The sequence below is a fragment of the Triturus cristatus genome, chromosome 7 (assembly GCF_964204655.1).
Source record: "Triturus cristatus chromosome 7, aTriCri1.1, whole genome shotgun sequence".
Taxonomy (NCBI): Eukaryota; Metazoa; Chordata; class Amphibia; order Caudata; family Salamandridae; genus Triturus; species Triturus cristatus.
Genome location: NC_140590.1, coordinates 1849754344 through 1849762699, shown reverse-complemented (window position 1 = coordinate 1849762699; position 8356 = coordinate 1849754344). Strand labels below are relative to the sequence as shown.

General features: G+C 51.9%; 1 pseudogene; it reads right to left on the bottom strand.

Moving 5' to 3' along the window:
• Window positions 1-343: 343 nt before the first annotated feature.
• On the bottom strand, window positions 344-1634 carry LOC146813437 (uroplakin-1b pseudogene; annotated as a pseudogene).
• Between the last annotated feature and the right edge of the window lie 6722 nt (window positions 1635-8356).

Below are 8356 nucleotides of genomic sequence, written 5' to 3'. Positions count from 1 at the left end.
GAGAGCAACAGTCTGATCAAATGTACCTCATTTCAGGATTGCATAACTAAACTATGTGTGGGTTATTTACAAAACTGCGTTACATACAAGTGCTCCTTCATACAGGTTACAAGATTGGGCGTGCTATACAAAGACTGGGTATAAGACATAAGCTATGCATCCTGAAGAGGTACTCGCAAGAGCAGCTTTCCTTCCCAGAAGTGTCCCAAGGACCAATAAGTCACAGGTGTGAACAGGCATTCTCCTCCATATTGGTTAGGGCATGTCCTCCATATTGGCTAAGGCATCCAAGAGATAAAGGCAGTCTTATAGTCTTTGAAAAAAAGAAACCGGTCCAAAGCTTCTAGTATTCAATTCTGCTCCAGTAGAACATGCTTCCAAGGAGTACCCAGAATGTCCAGCACAGAATAGCAAACCCAAACCAGGCAACACCCCAGGCATGGCGCATCAATGGACCAGCGATGTGATCATAGCATCCCACACTGTTGTGAAAATGTGGAATCCCCAGCTTGGAGCCATTCAAATCAAGTGGCTGCTGTAAAGGATCCATCACGCAGCACTGGTCACGGGAAGTCCACATCACTGTTCACCGTCCTAAAAGCAGACGAGTACATCTGCCAGTCCAAAGGGCCATTTACACCGCAGCACTGATTGAGCAGCATAAGAAATTCAGACACCCTGTCGGAGCACAGAAATTCAGCTGACCTCGCTGGGGAAAAGCTGGTCAATTTTACACTGAACTATGGCTTCAAAGCGCTAGCCATAATCTCCAATAATTAGCAGGCACCTGGAAGAGCTTGGGTACAAGTAGTGGGCAAAAGAGGTGGAAACTGCCCAAGCCCAATGTCCATACCTCAAGCTTTTTGCCCCCAAGTTTACTTCTGCAAAACCTAGAAAGAATATTGTTAATAGTGGGAAATGCGGATTACTCTTAGCCCTACTCATCCTCGAGCCAGTCATTCACCTATGAGGAATGTCACCCAATCACAGGACAGGAAGCAAATCTGGAAATGCAACTAACCCACCCACCCTCAGCTGGGGGCTATAATAGGGTAGTAATCCGACAGCAGTTAATGTAACCCCCAGCATCCTATCAAAGACCTGGACATCAGGGGGGTGTGCAGGATATAATTATTTTCTGTTATGGATGAATGAATAAGTGAATAATATACAGATTTCTAGAGCACTGTGGTACTCCGAAGAGTGTCCTGGCACTAAGCCATCAGATTTAATGGCCTGGTCATTGTTGATTGGGTTGGGATTCTGGTACATCACCAACATCTGCTTTAGGAAGAGGTTCTGAGTAAAAAAGTCATGCTGTGTTGCAGCAGTAATGGAAGAGGCCACTTTGAAACAGTAGGCGATAAACATAAGAATCAGATACACCAAGAGCATCCTACGGTTAGACTTCATAACTCCCATTATGCCCACTATGGACAAGACAAAAAGGGAGATGCCAGTAAAGACGCCTATCCAGGCTCCGCCAAAGATGTATCTGTAGCTTCAAGAAGGGGGTAAAGGCGGCTCCGGTCCAACACAAAGAATATGCACTCTGCTGTCAGCGCCATCCCAGCCATCGCAATGATCACATTTCCAAAGATGAGAATGCCTTGGAACACTTTGCACACCGCCATCTTCCAGCACAGCTATCAATACTGCTCCTCTCCAAACACCTTCCTCCTCCACCAGCAGCTCGCCCTTGACTGAGATACAACACGCGTGCAAATGAAACAACCACTATTTGAGAAGAGGTTGTTATGTGAGAGGGGGCATCGGTTTCTCTATAGTAGTCATCCAACATATTTTACCTGTGTGGGGTCAGTTCTTTGCCCAGATGGTCCACATCCACAATGCCCTATCACATGCGCAGCGGGTGTTTGCGCTTCTCGTCCATGTCAGTGAGGCAGAGCGGCCCGTTCCAAGTTGAGAAGTCTACGGGCATGGATGGGAGCGAGGAGTGCGAAAGATGCGCGGAGCTAAAACAAAGATGCGCTCGCTGAGCGCAGAAAAGATACTAGGATACTCAAAACTGCTTAACTCATTTCAAAATATACACAGCTTAAACAATAGGATGAAATGATAGCATCCCTTCTGTTTGTTAATAACATCTTTTTAAAATGTACAACGCCAGCATTAGTGTGTCTTACTAATATTAACAACAAAACAATAGTCATAATAACAATCTACTTATTCTAAAAATAATGATAACAGTAATCCTAAATTTGTTTTTCAAGAAGGTGGATTCACCAAAATGCTAGGGGCGTCACAAGTGATCACATTCATTTTGATCACGCCAATGACTTCATAGGGCTAACCATCCCCAGCCTCTTTTTACTGTTCCCACAGTTGCCTTCATCACCTCAGAGATGAGTAGTAGCATGAGAGGGTTCCCAAGCGATTAGTTAGAGGTAGCTGCTGTTGCCCCTCATCGACGTACAAGAACTTCTTCTGGTACAAGATTGAACTACCTCCTGTAGAGAGCCATCCGGGCTCTCCACTACTTTGTTGCGGTTTGTTGCTGTGCACACACTCCTCGGGGCGGGCTCGACCCTAGGAGATAAATAAACGGCAGAAGACCGCTCGGGGTCTTCCCGCCAGGGTACCGCTAACAAGTGTAGGCATGCCATTATTACAGCACAGCGTAGGCCTCTGTTACCCCCAGGCCCCGCCGCGCTACAGTGGCGACGAGGCCCATCGTACCCCGGTGCACCATCCCTTCCAGGCGAGGAGCGCGCAGAGCCACCCGCGACACTCCGCTATCCGGAGAAGCTGTTTTCCTGCCACCTCTCACCGTGTGGAGCCGTCCGTGGCCTGGGCTTTGTCTCCTGTGCCCTGCGCTGCCACTGCTGTGGTGCCTCCTGCGCTGCCTCTGGCACCGCGACTCCGGCCGGTGTCATCCCCTGCCAATTGTGAGGTTGCTTGGATGTCTTGCACCTGCCGGTGCTTCCCTGGACTGACAGGAGCGTGCCTGGTCCAGCGGTGCATGTGTGAGGAGGATCACCACAAGCCTGCGTGCGGTGAGTCAGCTAGCCCCGTAGAATTCTCCCCTGGTGGCGCACAGTGGAACTGCAGGCCTGAAGTAAGAAGGGCAGCAAGAGAAGCCTTACACGTGGCCCGTTTCTCCCCATCTGCTGCAGGGGAAACAGCACTGCCCAGCAGACATCCAGGGGTAGCTTGAAAACTCTGCCCCACTGCCAGAATCACCTCAGAGGGAGACCCAAGGGACCTTGTGCAGCCGACAAAAGGGAGAGTGCCACCAAGACCAGTTACAGTCAGCCCTACAGTCCACAGGGTGGCCGTACCACGTCAACCTGAGGAGCAGGCCCAGTGCATCGCGCATCACCGGGCCCATCCAACACGTGGCTACACGCCGGCACAGACCTTGCATTCAGGACCCTTAGCACCAACACTGTGCCACTGTGACCGCGCCAAAGCACGCCCCCACCACCATGAGCAACTCAGCCCCACCAGGCACGGTGGGTTAACAGGCTGATGAGAACAATCCTCCCAGGGGTGCCAACGCCCCACCCCCAGGACACAGCCACACGGTTGTATCCCCACTGCCACCGTTTAACAAAACTGCTGACCCTGCCACGACGGCCCCCAATGGAAAGCGTGAGTTGGGCGGTTAAGCCATTAATTTAAGGGTACCAGAGAAACGGACAGCACTGTGAAGAGGTCGCTGTTTATATACTACGGCGGAGCGGAGATATACGATCTCATGAAACCCTGCCCAACACAGGTGAAGATGAAGACTATGAGGCGGCAGTCTCTGCGCTCAACAGCCACTTCGACCCTCAACTTAACCCCGACTTCGAGCGGTTCAAGTTTAGACAGGCATCACAGTCGGACACGGAGTCCGTGGACATGTTTTACGCGCGGTTGCACAGGCTAGCTAGCACGTGCGCCTTGCTGGACCAAAGGGAGAAAATATGCGGCCTAGTCATCCAGGGGTGCGGCTCTACACTGTTGCAAAAACTGATACTTCAGCAACCGAGGATCTCTCTGGACGAGATCCTCATCCTGGCCAGGTCTCATGAACTGTCGGACGTCCGGGAGGGTGAAATGGAAGCTGCTCTGCTCAAATCTGCCGCGGCGACACACGCCCCACGATATGCGCCCGTCCAAGAAGAAAGAGTCGAGGCAATACAACGGCGCTCTACCATGTCTCACCAGGCACCAAGGACGACAACTGGTGGGGCATGCGGCAACTGCAGAGAGGACAGCAGTGTGTGGGGCAAGGGGGAAGACATGCTCCCACTGCGGGAAGATGAATCACTTCGCAAGGGTGTGTCAAAGTAGCTGGTCCCGGAAAGCCCCCCAAAGGTCATGAGGTATATCGCAACGGCTGCGCCAAGTCTCACTTGAAGACCCTCAATCATGAGAGAACGACCTGCCACAGGAGCACTGCCACGCCCTAGAAGATGATGATAATGAAGTGCTTGTCGTGTCTACATGTCAGCACGCCCGGCAATCGCCGTTGGCTGCCATCGATGTGCTCTGTCCTAGTTGAAGGGTCCCCTGTACGGGCGCTCATTGACACAGGCACGTCGGTCAACGTTATGGATTCGGAGCAGTATGACTGTCTGTCACCACGGCCCCCGCTTGCACCCACCAAGGCTCGGATCTACACCTATGGAGGAACAGACCCGCTCCCCCTTCGAGGAGTCATCGAAGCCAAGATCACCAGTGGAAAGCATGTCACAGTGGCTCGATTCCACGTCACGGAAGGGAGAAAAGGCATACTACTTAGCTGCCTCACGGTGGAGGACCTAGGCCTGGTCTTCTTTGCGAACCTTGTTCATGAATCCCACACCGAAGCCATCCTGAATCAGTTCCCGGTGCTATTCACTGGGCTTGGCAAGCTAAAAGGGAAACGGTTCAAGCTTCACATAGACACCACGGTGAGGCCTACCACCCTGAGGCACAGGAGAGTGCTGTTTAATCTCCGTCCGCAAGTGGAAGAAGAGCTGAAGAAGTTAGGAGACCTCAATGTCATCGAGAAGGTGTCCGGCCCAAACCCATGAGTTTCCCTGCTGGTCGTGGCTCCCATACCAAAGCAGCCTGGAGCCATCCGGCTCTGCGTGGACATGAGGCTCCCGAACCTGGCAGTCAAGAGGGAATGCCACCTTACGCCCACCATGGACGACATTGTGGTGGATCTGAACGGAGCCAAATGGTTTTCGAAGCTGGACCTAAACGTAGGATACCACCAGTTGGAGCTTGAACCCGAGAGCAGGTATATCCCGACGTTCTCAACTCACGTCGGCCTCAGGAGGTACAAGAGACTGAGTTTTGGGGTGTCGTCGGCAGCCGAAGTCTTTCAGAATGCCATCAGGGAAGTACTGTCAGGCTTGCAGGGTGTCATCAACCTGAGCGATAACATCCTGGTGTTCTTGAACATCTTGGAAGAACACCACACTCACCTCCGGCCAGCCTCCATTGGCTCAAAGATTGCGGTCTGACCCTTCACAAAAAAGAAAAGTGTTCTTTCTACCAGGAGTCAATCGACTTCTTCGGGTACGTCTTCACTAGGGAAGGACTGCAAGTGGACCCCAAAAAGGCCGTGGCCATACGAGCAGCCAGCACCCCAATGACCCCCACGAAGGTTCGCAGTTTCCTCGGCATGGCCACATACTGTGACTGATTCATCCCGAACCACTCCGCATCCTCACCCGCAGTGACCACAAATGGGAATGGACTGTAGCTGCTAACACTGCGTTCAACAACATGAAGGCCGCGCTCATGGATAAGATAGTGATGGCCTACTTCCACCCGGGGCGACACACCGCTGGTCGTCGATGCCAGCCCAGTAGGCCTTGGAGCAGTCCTCCTTCAGGAGCATAGTGAAGAGACCTGGAGGCCAGTGGCGTACGCCAGCAGGGCACTATCGGACACTGAGACAAGGTACGCCCAAATCGAAAGAGAGGTGCTGGCAATAAAATGGGCATGCCAGCATTTTCACCTGTACTTGTACGGACAGAAGTTTCAAGTGATAACCGACCACAAGCCACTGCTCCCGCTATTTGCTGGGTCATCGATACTGGCCCCTCCAAGACTAGAGAGATGAGCAGTGCAGCTACAGGCATACAATTTCAAAGTTGTCTTCCGTCCTGGTGCATACAATCTGGCGGACTACCTCTCAAGACACCCTGAGTCCCTGGTCCCTCGAAGTCCACCAGTGGATGTAGCGTACTCTGAAGCGTTTGTGAAAATTATCTCGCAGGAGGCATGCCCCACCGCCATGATGCTAGAGGAGATCGGCCAAGGGACAGAGGAAGACAAAACACTGACCAGAGTGAAATCTACCCTGCTGAGCAACGGATGGGCACACTTCCTGGACGGGGCTCAGGCCCTCCAAGCCAAAGACAACCAAGCTCGGCAACAGATCTGGCAAGTTCACCATGAAAAGTGTGGGAGAACGGGGTGTTGTTCTGAGGAGACACGTCATCATAATCCCGAAGAGACTGCAACACCGGATCCTCCAGCTAGCACACGTCTGCCACCATGGAGTGGCGAAGACAAAGGCCAGCCTGCGAAAAAAAAAGGTGGTGCCCAGCCATGGATACCATGGTGAGACAATGTCACGCTTGCACCATCACTGGTGGGGACCTGGCGCCGGTAATCACGGAAGGACCAAGTGAACTCCCATGGGCCAAGGTCAGTATCGACTTTGGAAGCTTCCCAGATGATCGCACCATGTTAGTGCTGGTTGACTCCTTCTCAAAATTCCCGATCGTGGAGGTGGTAACGTCAACAGCGTTCGTGCATGTATGAAGAGTCCTTGAGAAGACATTCGCACTCATGGGGTTACCCGATGAAATCTGTTCAGACAATGGACCTCCGTTCCAGGGCCGTGAGTTCCAGGAATACTTGGAGAAGAAGGCGATTCGCTACAGGAAGATCACCCCTCTGTGGCCACAAGCCAATGGGGAGGTGGAACGTCTTATGCGAACACTTAACCGGGCCCTGCGCATTGCTGTCAATCAAGGGGCAGATGTAGACTCGGCACTTGACCACTTCCTTGACGCCTACAGGCAGACGCCACACAGCACGACCAAGTGTACTCCTTCTCATCTGCATTTCAAAAGGCCCCGGAGGGACAGCATCCCGACTGACCCAACATGGAAACCCCCGGAACGGGACAATGCAGCCGTCCAAGTGAGGAGAACATCAACGAATCAAAAGGCAGGTGAAGCCCGCAGAGCAAGAGAGCCGCAGTTGAAAGTGGGGGACTGTGTTGTGGTCAAGGACAGACACTCAGGGTGGAAGTTTAGAACAAGAAGAATGGGTCATTGTTAAGACTCAAGGGACATTGGTCACTGCTCAGCGAGGACAACAAGTTGTCACGAGGAATGTGTCAAGCTTCAAGAAGACGAGTGGGACAGGCGTTGACCAGGAAGAGTCAGGCGGTCTGGAGAAAACCCTGAGCCTCACCCCCAGCGGCTTGCCGGAACCGCTCGTTTCTTCACCAAGTTCCCTGCAGGCAGAGAGTGGAGGGACTGTCCCTGAGGCCAGCAGGTCCCGCCAAGGACTTGCGACTGTTTCACCCCCGATGACTCAAACAGATGCAGTGGCCAGTTCCAACTCCCGGAACCAGAAGTATGGTCTCCGGCCGAACCCTACACCCAGCCAGCGGCTGAGAGACTTTGTGTGCACATCACCGTAACCTTGAAGAATCCTGATAGACTCTGTCTAAAGAAAAGATGGGCTCGACCCGAGGGGATAAATAAACGGCGGAAGACCGCTCGAGGTCTTCCCGCCAGAGTACCGCTAACAAGTAAGGGCATGCCATTATTACAGCCCTGCGTAGGCCTCTGTTACCCCTCAGGCCCCACTTCACCTCCGAGAGCATACTAACACCCTGACACCGGAAGTATTGCATGATGCTCTAGAGAGAAAGTAAGAAAGGGAACTGAAATACTGGCTTGAAAGCAATGCCCCCAAAGGCCTGCAAAGGTTTGGGATTCTGAGGGTTCTTGTTTCATATAGTTTGCTACTTCCGTTAGGCCGTTTCGAAGCACTATAAATAACAATTGTTACTATTTCTCCTCTGTTTCTCAGTGTACTCGGGTCAGGCCAGGTTATTTAAACAATGGTTTTATGCGTTTCGATGCACTATAAATGACAAATACCACTACTTATTTTCTTAGTTGTCCTCAAGGGTTAGAAAAGACAATTACACATCGATTTTACGAATAGAATAGTTTTACAACTCACATTTGTTAAAACAAATTATAATAATATTGATATAACCAACAACAACAGTAACACTCCGTCCAAGCTTGCACCGACCAGGGGCTGCGCGTGCTCCGTGGTCACACCCTGCCGCCTCAGGCATCTGATTTTTAGGTCT